Source organism: Nicotiana tomentosiformis, chromosome 8 (assembly GCF_000390325.3).
Source record: "Nicotiana tomentosiformis chromosome 8, ASM39032v3, whole genome shotgun sequence".
Lineage (NCBI taxonomy): Eukaryota > Viridiplantae > Streptophyta > Magnoliopsida > Solanales > Solanaceae > Nicotiana > Nicotiana tomentosiformis.
Window position 1 is genome coordinate 69549431 of NC_090819.1, and position 11777 is coordinate 69561207.

At 45.1% G+C, this 11777-nt stretch overlaps 1 protein-coding gene across 1 annotated transcript in view; it reads right to left on the minus strand.

Annotated features, from left to right (window-relative positions):
• Positions 1–11230: 11230 nt before the first annotated feature.
• LOC117275870 (NADH-ubiquinone oxidoreductase chain 2) overlaps positions 11231–11777 on the minus strand; it is a 15052-nt gene continuing 14505 nt past the window's right edge. Inside the window, exon 1 of the mRNA XM_033655198.2 lies at positions 11231–11777. This exon is cut by the window's right edge and continues 14505 nt beyond it. The gene's annotated coding sequence lies outside the window, so the exon portion shown is untranslated.

An 11777-nucleotide genomic window follows, 5' to 3' on the forward strand; every position in this document is an offset into this window, starting at 1 on the left:
TGATTAGCTCGCCTAAGGGTCGTAGCGGAAGAATTCCTCATCTGCGAGCTATTGGGGATCTATTCTCAGGAAGGAATGAAAGGACTGACTTTCCTTACCTAATAACATCTTAATCTACGATCTACGAATAAGAAATAGGAGCATCTAGCCGAGTAGCAGTCAGTAGGCGGAGAAGAAGTCAAAGGCGAATATCTCTTTGCCCCCCTCTTCAGTCAATGCTTTGGCCTTCGTCTCTTTTGCCCTTTTAATTAGTTTTTTGCATGTGTAGGGGCACTTTTTTAACCTAATCGATAGTTGTTAGGATGAATCACACGTGGGAGAGATATGAAATCTCTGAGCAGACTTAAATCCCTTACTTTGCCATTCTTTCCAGAATAGGATTTTGCTTAATATCATTTGGATGGACTCAGATCCTTTCATGTAGGAGAGTCTTTGATGGGCTTTGAATTTGGATAGATCCAGTGGGCCTTCTTGCATGGACTTGGGCTTGCTTACTGGCTTCGCTGAGGATGGGATTCCCTACCCGATGAGTCTGGCTAGGCTATTAGGCACCTTTGGTCTAGGCTTTCTCAGGCCTATCCAGAAGTCTGAAGTTCCGTCTACAGAAGGTCTAATTCTGAGCCGAAGCTCTATTTATTGCCCTATTCCCTTTCCTGACCAAAGTCATTCAGTTCGCTTTCGGAAAACTTGCTGGTCGCGGATTAGTTCGTTCTGCGCCGCCAGCGGCCTCAACTCAAAGGCGCAGGTTGATCTCTCTGGTTGAGGCTGCATTCATTTATTCATATTCAACTTGACACGTGGGAAGGGCTTACTCTACTAGTGGCTCGGCTTGGTCTCGCTCCCTTCCCGCACTATTCCTCCCCACTAAAAAGAGCGATTGAGAATCTCGAGAACCTTTCCGAACGTCTGTCTTCGCGGGGCGATTGGAAAAGAAAGGAGTATTAAATTCTTTTACTGCCTTCCATTCCACTATTCTGATCGAATTAATTGCTCTTCCGAACGACCAAGTCATAATGAGATTAAAAACCGATGCTTCCTTGGCCGTGTGGAACATGGATTAGCATTATGTCATTCCTACAAGTGATGACCCACCCAGGATTGCTATGTACGGACTTAGAGATCAAATATAATATGTTTCTTTCCATTCCTCGTGAGCCACTTATTTCTCCGAAACAAGAGATTAAAGTCATCTTCCTCCTTTTTCCCAAGAAGTCGACGGCGTTACACCATTGGGATACTTCGAATAAACTTGAGTACATATAGGATACACCGGTGCTAAAACCTTTTCTCAAGATATCTTCCAAACTGTTGGGGTCGTTGCTCCGGATCTTGTTCTCCCGGTGTGAAACCAGTTGGTTCCGTAGTTTTAGAATTCTGCTGATCCCAAGTACTCCATCTCCATCATTGCATATAGGAATATAGAAAGTAAAGAGGAAAAGGCATGACCAGAAGAATTGTGTGAAATAAGTGAATTTATCCAGTTGAGGCATTCTTGATTGATTGAGACAAAACGATTCCCTCAATACAGCTTAACTCCGTCAAGCCTGTACGAGTAGTGAAGAAGTATAGAGCACTTTGGTTGGTTGTTGACCAACGGAAAGCATGGGAGAAAGATGCACAAACGAAAAAGGGCTAAAAAAAAAAGGACGAAGTAATTTCGTATATAAAGATATGGGTTTCCGGGTTTAGATCGAAATTACATCCCCCAAAACCTATACTCATTCGTGTTTCACTTGTGCGTTTACAACATCCATTGCTTCTGACTATGTCGATGAAATGGGACCGCGAAGACAACCCACCACTAGAGCTTGCTTTGCTCTCGCTCCGCTCGCTCCCACCTGTCTTCTTCCCACTATAGTGAAAGATCTTTCACTTCACCATAGCAGGAACCTCGCTAACCTTCTCGGCCAGTTAGTCTAACCACAGGGATCCCCTCCTGCTTACCCACCCACCGTAAACGATTACTAACGGACTTGGAATACGAATGAGATCAAAAAGGCCATCATTGGGGCAAACGATGCAATAGCTTCGGTTAGAGCAAAGCCCAAAATGGCATAACCAAATAATTGTTTTGCCAATGATGGATTTCGCGCCACGGAATGAATCGAGGAACTAAGGACGTTTCCAATACCGATAGCAGCTCCCGCTGAAGCAATTGTAGCAGCTCCTGCACCCATTGATTTTGCACCTTCTAACATCTCGAGTTTAGAATTCTCCTCACGCTTTTTCCATCACGATTTTCTCTTCGAGAACACTCGCCTCGTCGATTCTTCCCCTCGTTCTTTTTATCTTGGACATTGAGATGTTCATGCAAAGCATAGGCGTCACAAGCGGTACACTGAACACCAACCCAATCGTGAGAAAGAAATTCTTGCAACTACGAAAACTACAACAACCTCCGTGAACAGACGCTTTGTCAGTTCATTTTTTATATAACTTCAATTCAATAATTAAGAAAAAAGGTTAAAAAGGCTGAAGAAGCACCATTGGTGATTAAATCTAAGTATATGCCTTGGAGGCATTCAATGGAAAAATAATATTCATCCATCAGGGAAAAAAGGGACAATGAAATAACTTCGTCCAAAAAATACAAATCCCACCCTTGAAATTCGGGAAATGGTTGGACTATAGCTATTATTTGTTCACATATATTATCAAAAAGATCGTCGAATGGATCCGTAGTCTGCTCAAAACTCGGTAGCACGGGGAAATCCGCTTGGGTGAAAAAGGCGGGTAAATCTAGTTCAATCGGTAAATCCATCTCAGGAGTAAGCTGCTCCGTTGTAGCCACTTCTGTACCTGTACCGGCTTGAGCAGCCGAAATATTGATACTGGGAGATTGGGGATCGGCTGAAACACTCGAAGATGCACATTTGGGGATTCGACGATAAAGATCGGACAACGATCTCACTTTCCTCCTCATATTCGGTTTGACTTATGTTCATTCGCTCTGCGAGCGGAGCAGTATACCGAAAAAAAGAAGCGACTACCTTACTTAAGCAATTCTTCTTATTCTTATTCTTTCTTAGTTGAAGTTCCCCTTCTCCGGATTTACCCGGTGAGCACAACTCTTGCTCGGGTAGGTGGTGCCGTTTTCCGGCAACTTGCTAAATTCCACCATGCAGCGGCCATCGCCTACCCTAATGCTCCTGCTCCGGACCTTACTGCTGGCTTTGAGCTTTCTTGCTTGCTATGCGCCAGCTAGCGGAATGCTTTACCGAATGCGCCAACCAACCTCTGGTGTCGGGCCTACGTGTGCCAACTCCAACTAGGAAACTACTACCGCTTGGGCCTAAGCTCCTGAACCGGCAGGAAGAAGAAGCGCACCCGAACCCCCCTTCTTACTACCCTTTCAGAAGGTGAGGCAGAAGGATTGAGATTCTCGTAAGTAATGTTCGAAAGCACTGTTCCTTGATCAAGTAATTAAGAGATCTCCTTATTAAACCCTTATTCAATATTTTATTTTGCATACAAACCAGAGGTGCGAAGCGAAGGTGCGGTCCAGCTGCAGGAAAGACCAATCGCAGAGACAAATTCAAAGAGATTCCCGCCTCCGGGCGGGGGTTCCCCGCGGGGCTATTACACGTATTCCCCCCGGGGGTAGCTACAAGCATAAACCGGTTTATAAAATTACGTAGAGTGATCGCAGAAACTATTCGCAAGCTTGCGCACACGTGGGAAAGTTGAAGCTTTCTGAGAATGGAGAACCCCGTACGGCCGTGGAGGCCTGAAAACAAGACAGTCCGAAAAAAGGGCCTTCTGTCTACACGCTTTCGAGAATAGAATAGACGAGACGGCTGTGATTGACAAAGTAGGGGGAGGTGAGTCTTGTCTCCTTTCACTTTGTCGTACTCGGAGGAGTGGTGACTAGAGAGTACATGCCAGACGAAACGACGGTGGCTCCATACGGGGGATTGTCGGGTTCTTATGGGTGCATTAACTATAAATTGGTTGGAATTGGAAGTAACTGTAAGCGAGGGAGGGAAAGGAAAAGCAAAAAGTTTTATGCGTTCGTGCTCCACATCCGTGAAGCACTTCACTCGCTCAAGAAGACACATAAAATTACTAGCTTTTCGGTGTTGAAGGAAAGAGGCTTTAAACCTTCATCGACGCCAACACACTGGCAGGGGGAGCAGCATGGAAAGCGAGGCTCCACACCCTTCTCCGTGGGCTTTAGGAATCGAAACCGGACCAAGCTCGCACACAAGCCTGCTACCAAGCAGGAGCAAAAAAAGGAATATGTTGAATTGGGACAGGAAACCATCATAAGCCAGCCAACAAGCAAAACGAGTTCTCATTCACGGATAACTAAGCTTTGACAAGGGAGAGGGGGACCCTTCTCATACCCGCCCTTACAGGAGCCTAACGGAGAAAAGGCTATGCCCAATAGGGGAAGACTGCGGTAAAAGGATGTCCGTCTGTTGATGGCTAGCTCGTACACGCAAATATTGGACCTAGGTTTGTTGATGGATCTGGTCTTGTCGAACAGGTCCGGATTCGAGGTTCGAACACAAAAGCCCACTAGCCGAGCTGAACTGGTTAGTGATGGAAGCAATTCCCACGAACTGAGAACAAAAGGATGTACTTGCCCCCTTCCCCAGCCATTACCGCTCATCCACCGCTTTTTATGTTGAAATCCTGTCTTTGTCTTTCCAGGCTGTCTTTTGCGTGCTATTCCTTACGCCCTGAGAAAGAACCTCCACTTGGATTCATTTCAAGTCTCGAGTTCTTGTTTAGAATTCTCGTATATGAAGTTCGAACGAGAGCTTTGATGCAATTCAAATTGACAAGCAGTAGTGACAGCATAATAAATGTCCGGAGGACAGAACAAAATCTTTAATTCCCGGGTTTCCTTTGCCAATAGACCAATCAATGGTGCTCTATCGGAAACAAGATTCAGTCGCTACAAGCCAAGCCCACGGCGGAGCACTCCTAAGGCTTGGTGAGCTAGGTTTAGTGACTGGGGCGGACTTCTATTCTATACCTGTCTCCTTCTGTTACTATTATATAACCTCCTCGAAGCAAGGAAGGGAAGGAGGAGGAGAAGCACAGATAATTAGGGAAGTGGAGTAATTGTGAAGACTAGCGTAGAAGTTACTAACTTTTTTTTATGGAAGCCGAGACCCCTCCGTGACGTGGTCTTAGACTGGTTAATCGCGATGGACCAGTATTTCGAACTAAAAGAGATTTCGGACCCGGAGCGGGTACGTTTCATTACCACGAAGTTGAAGAAAACAAAAAGGCAGGTTTATGGTGAGCACATGTACGACAGAAGAGGGAGCTGGAGGAGAAGCGCTACGAAGAACAAGAAGTTCTGAAGTTTAAGGATTAATTTCTACCAGGTGATGTCGAAGCGGAATTCATAAATAAGTTTAAGAATCTGAAACAAGGTTTTTAAAAAATTTCTATGAGAAAGTACATGAAGGAGTTTAACCTATTGTCTCTACGATGTAGAGTGAAGGAGGAAGACAAAAGGCAATATTCGAGCTGACTTTTTGAATTGCATTTGTCTTTTCTGGACAGCATAGAAGGAGCATACCGTATTGCTTTGAGGGTCGAAGGACCTACTGCTTGAGCCAAAAACAAGAAAGCGAATGAAAGAAGCGAAGGTAAGAGTCAAAATACGCCGTGGAGAAGAGCTTACTTATGAGCAAAAGGGGAGGACGAAGTCGCAGGAGATTCGGTAGAGGAGATAGAGCTGGTAAAGATGACCAGCAGAAGCCTCAACAGAGGAAGAATTCCGCACGAGATAACAAGGGACGTTAAGGAGGACGTGGTAGAGGTGATAACCGTCACGTGTGCCAAGGAGATGGCGATTGACATTGAATTCCCTCTTCTGGTTTTAATATGAATTGACTCCGCTTTGGTCACTAGCTCCGTAGGTCCCTAAGCAACTTCTCTCGTCACTAGTCACTATGGCCGAAGGTTAGCAAGCCTGCTCCCAGGTCAGCAGCGAGGTCAGCCCCATCTCCTCTTTCCTTTGTCTTTGTCTACTGTTCATCCTTGACCTTCTTTCCGAACTCGTTAACACCGGAACACCCGCCATGAAGGTCACTCAAAGTAACCTACTCGAGCTTCGCCCTTTGTATTGTACCGCCTGGAAAGAGGTTCGCTAGCCTTTTTCTTTCCCTGCACCTAAAAGTTGCCTTAGTTCCCTTTTTAAAAAAAAAAAGACCTAAGCTTGAAGTCAAGGCTTCTATGCTGCTCGATCTTTCTTGACGAAGAGAATGGCATACTTAGGTCTCAGGATGAGATTCTGAAAGAGTAACCGCAATATCAGAAGAAATTCTTCCTTGATTCCTTTGACCTGAGACTGCTACTTGTATTTCCTTTACTACTCTTTCTCTCTCCTCAGTTGCTTCTTGAGCCAACAAAGTTTTTGCTTGTCTTTCCTTGCTACTTTCAATCAATCAGAAAAGGAGGATTGAGCAGTGGCTTGGGAAATAAGACAACACTTGATGGGAATTGAGGAGTAGTAAGGAATGATAAAGAGTGAAATTCAGTCACCCTCTCCGCTTTCTTTTCTTGAGAAGAATGCTCTGGTCTGGCATAAATGCCACTAGGTCATCTATGATTTGCATCTGCAAGAATGAAGGACAGAAGATTGGAAAACTAAAAAGAAAGCCAGGGCGTCCGGTGGATGAAGTCTACCTTTGTAATGTCAGGCTGAAAAAGGGGGGATAGCACTAGAGAGTCGGGAACTTTCACTGCAACTGAAGAGGCTCACACCTTACATCAAACTAACCTATCAACAGAAAGAACCGAGGTTGATTTCTTTGCAATAGGGAATGCAGTTGAAATAGAGATTCGCTTGAAAAGAGAGCAGTACTACAAGAAAGCTGTAAGACAGAAATAAGTCGATTGCTGCCATTCCGGAAATCAGGGTTTAGAAGTCTTTCGTCCGGGAGATATAGCTCCTCAGCGCATACATACAGAGATCCTGTGATTTGATCTGTACTAGAGACGGGAAGAACCAGAGGAAGACTCCATAGCTGATAGAACCAAGGACAAGGTCTGGACTGACGAGAAAGTGAAAAGTGATCTGCACTATAGCTTCTCCCATTCCATTCCTTATTGTTGCTTTTAGTGCTTAGATAAGTTTGTTTGTTTTGTAGCACGGGGGGATAGAAAGTGCTTTTTCCCGCAGTAGGGTAGGGAGAGATTCTTTCTCTTTACTAGAGCCAAGACTGTACGAGGAGAGAAAGACTTAAGTCGACTCAAGTGGAAATAATCAGACTGCTTCCATACCTTATCTCAGGTTACCCCTTAGTGCGGGTATGGGGCACTTCGTCAGCAGTGGTTCGTTTAGCAAGCAGTCTTATTGCTTGAAAGCACACACAGCACACAGTAGGAGAGTTCGAGTGTGAAAGCGGTGTACTCATGCCCCTGAGATAAGGTATGCTTTTAGTGCCTTATCTAACTATAAGAGCAGGAGCAGCAAGCACTTACTTTCTTTAAGACGCTAACTTCCACAGCAGCTAAGAATTATCTCAGGTTTTCCGTTAGTGCGCTCCGGAAAGAAGGAGCAAAGGCGAAAAAGCTCAAGTGATTTTCCCTTGACTACTGTCAGGCCAGGGAAGATAACTGCATAACCTAGGGAATACAACTCCATAAGAGCGAGAAAGTACGGGGATAGAAAGAATCACACGATTCCCTATCGTGATAGAAGCAACAATAGGATAGGAGTGCACAGGTTCGCAACTGGACTCTTCTCTGACTAGAAGAGCTGCGCCTAAGACTCTGAAGCGAAGGGAGGTGGTCCCGAGCGTTGCCTATATGGCTATATAGCGTCAGCGTTGTTTGCAAGTCACGTCAGTGCAGGCGCAGCGTAGCGTCATGGTAGCGTTAGCTATGCTCGACTAACAGGATGAGTCATGTGATTGACCTGACATTTTATTGAGATGAACTTCGAGCTGCTGAACCGACAACGTGTTTTTCTGCTTGTTTTGGAAGCTTGAAACGACAGACAAGTGGTGACTATGAGACGGCCTTGCTACTGAGCTTCTTGTCTTCCATCTTTCTTTATTGTGGGGTCCGCGCAACAAGAACAAGAGCGCTTCCTCTTTCTTTTTCTTTGCCACCATGAGACCGGAAATCAATGCTTTCGCGCGAAGTCCTTGTCACTGTGGAAAACTGGTACTTTCCTATAGTTGATCAAGGCTGCTTGAACTTTCAAACCTGGTCAGGTCTTGGAATCGGGCTAGGAGCAGCTATTGAATCTGGTGATGGCGGTGTGATAATGCCAGTCGAAAGGGAAAGAAAGGGTAAGACTTTGGTCAGGCAATTGTTGCAGTTTCTCATTCCGCAGATCATCCAATCCTTCTTCTTGAGCCTTTTAGAGGGCTTTCGGATAGTTCGGTACCGGCTATCGGTAAAGGAAGCATATGCCTCTAACTCAGTTCATTCCCTATATGGTAATGGTAGGTACGCCGGTACCCCTTTTTTGGTTCAACCAAGGTAGGCTCGTGCCCGGGTTCACTCGTGAAAGGAAGGTTCTAGCGGTAAAGTAAAGAAAATCCTCCCTTCTTGCTTCCTTAGGGTACGCCCCCTATCGCCTTTCATTCGGAAAAGGAATTATCTGCACTGGCTTCAGTTAGCCGTGAAGTACGCTGATACCCCGGTTGTCTATAAATCGTCACAATAAAGTGTGATAACCTTAAATTCTCTCTGTACTTTGTTTCAAATAAGCGCCTTGAAGCTAGCTAATCCAGCCAGCAAGCCATAAAAGAAAGGGGAAAATTAGTAAAGGTGCCCTGCGCGAAACTAACTCTTCTAAAACCTGAAATGGGGAAGGAGAAAGAAAGGAAGGACTAGCTATTCGATTGATTGACTTTTTATTACCCCGTCTGCTCTCTTGTTCATATATTGGTTTTTAGATTTGATTCCCCGTATGCTCTAGTATAGAGAAAGGTAGACTTCTTTTCTCTATACTAGTAAGAGAGATTGAACCTGCAAGCGCTAACCTAACAGAAAAAAACCTCCTCTAGGGAAATGGCCCCGATGCGTGTAATAGAGAATAGGCATGCTTGGCTTACTTGAATCTGCGTTGGGGATGGGATTGCCTACCTGTCTAGTTAGCTTGAATGAAAGCGTAAGGCAAGCCCAAGGGCTAGTAGTAAGGCATTGGGGATCGTAGACCACTAAGGAGAGAGGCCAGTCTTCCTACTCAGCATAGGACTTAGCTGGGAAGAGACTTTCTTCTTCTCCCCCTGTCGATCTGGGAGCAGCCTTGTCTTTTCCTTTGTACTATTTTTAGTTGATAAAGAATAAGCTCTGGAAGCGGATAGGCCGATGGTAGGGAAGGCTAGCACACATCATTTCTCTAAGAATAAGTGAGTTTCACGACGAGTCCAGCTCGTAGTGACCCTAAGACTGTGTTATGGCGAACTGGGAATGCCTTCCAAGTCTATAGTCTTATAAAAGTAGTAATGCCGCATTCCCTCTTCAGTTATCGTGAAATTTCTCAGGGCTCTTCTCTATGAAGAATGCCTCCTCGTTCTTCGTCCATTCCCGTTCGATGGAGAAAGAACTTCTTTCGGGTGTTCGGTCAGGCTTGCTTAGGCCGAGTAAGCAACTGAAGAAATTTCGTATACAGGTTTTCAGTATTAGAAAGGTCTGGGTGATTGCAGTATATTTTGGCCTGTAGTTAGCTCCGCTTAAGGTAGTGAAGTGAGCCATTAGCTCAGATTTCGCATCTAAATCATTAGCTCAGCTAAGGAATCAAGCACCCAATCCGATAAGGCGATGGATCACTATCACTATAGATAGATGCTTTCCCTGGACTGTGTTCAATGGCACCTGATATGCCAACAAGGGCTTACTAAGAGATCTTGCATGTTTTATAGGGTCCTTCTTATGTCTTTCCATAAGCAGAAGTATGAGTAGAGCTGCTCTTCCCCTATTCTTAATCCCACTTCTTATGTCTGTCAACAAGAGCCCAGCCCCTGGTTCAATCGATAGATAGGCCGAAAACATATTTCTGGACAAATGAACAGACCTTTCCTTACTTGACTTGCCAACAAAGCGGTCAAACCAGTAACCAAGTTCATGCGTCAGTACCACGTCCAGGATCTTAGGAAAGGGGAAGCTCAAATGATATCTAATGGGATGGGCATGCTCCCCACTGCTCTATGATTTATTATAGTCATACTCTGTTTCGTACCTGGTAGCTAGCCTTTCGCTTCCTCCTTGTACTAGATTTTGACTTGAATTCCCCCTGAAAGCGAGAACGCACTATATGCCTTTAAAATAAAAAGAAGGCTGGAAAAAAGAGAGAGCTCCTTTCTTTTCTAGCTTTGGCGGGAGGAATGAAAATCCTATCCTATACGAAGGCCTATATACAAAAAAAGCACTTTGCCTAGAATCCCAAGTTGCCTCCCCTCTCCTCTGAGGCCGATCGCATCCACTTTTGGAGCCCCTCTCCTCTGAGGCCGATCGCATCCGCTTTTGGAGCCCCTCGCCTTTGAGTACGGCAGCAGCCCAGACATAGACCGAATTAGGGGCCTAAACTCTTGAGTAGATTGCCCATGGAAAGGAGCTTACTCCAAGATCTGACTCCGCCCGTGTAGGAGTTCGGGAAGGCCAGAAGTAAACAAAGAGCGGTAGAAGAGAATAAAGTGTTGCGCCCATTCTTTTCTTTCATAGCTGGAGCAAATGGAAGGAGACGTCGTGCAAGCCGAAGACTTTGACAGGTGTCGGTAGGCACGCCTCTGATAAGGGCTCGATCCTGAGAATCAATCCCAATCGAATCTATGGAAGGGAGACCCTCTATCCTCTTAATCTTTAGAGTAGATATTATATATAGGATAATCAGTCCACTGCGGTGCCCAAGACAAGGCAAGATGAATAGGAATGTTGAAGGGACATAAGGCTCAGCTAAGGTAAGGAAAGACCCTGACCATCTAGGTCACCAAGTACTCTTATTTTTTAGGGAGTCGGAGACGATCGAAGAGGCAGCAAAATAGGAACTTTCGATCAGGGAGAGCTCAACAAGGTCGAGACCAAGATGATGGATATTCCAAGGAAGATCGAAGAAGATGAATGAAGGTTTATACCTACCCCTAACTGGCACTATGAATCCAATCCCATCTACATAGATGTTCCTAGCCACGAGATGAGGGGGTTCTCTCTTACTGTTAAGCCGTCTTCAACTCTTCTTTCTTTACTCCTTTCCGCATCGGGGCTGATAATTGGATAGAATCTCCTTAAATAAAGAAAGGGGGCGTATAAATTGGGTTTTTGGCTCGCAATAAAGCTAGGGTCCTGATCGAGCAACTAGTAGTCCTATCTATCCACCTCTCCAGACACAATATCTTGAGTACCTATGATGGTGACCACATCTGCTGGCATGTGATGTTTGGACATAGAATCGAGTCCTTGTGAATGGGCAAAGCCAGGTGCTCTTATTTTACGACGGTAGGGACGATTGCTTCCATTACTGACCAGAAAGACACCAAATTCTCCTTTAGGTGCTTCAACTGCGGTATAGGTAGAAGGAGCTGGTACGGAAAAACCTTCTGTATAAGGTTCGAAATGGTGAATTGAGGTAGAGTAGACCGATGATCCTGTAGTCATTTGGCCGGCTATTGAAAGAAAAAGCTTGCATCTGCTTCCCCTATTATATAACCGGTCCCATCTCTCTCCAAACCTAACGTGGTAGTTTCCCATCATAGGGCTTTCTATCTATAGATTAAGCCATTACCAAGGAGCTAATTCGTTCAGAACTCAGTTGACTGCTTCTATAGAGAAGGCGGAGCGTCCTTGGCTCAGCATTATAG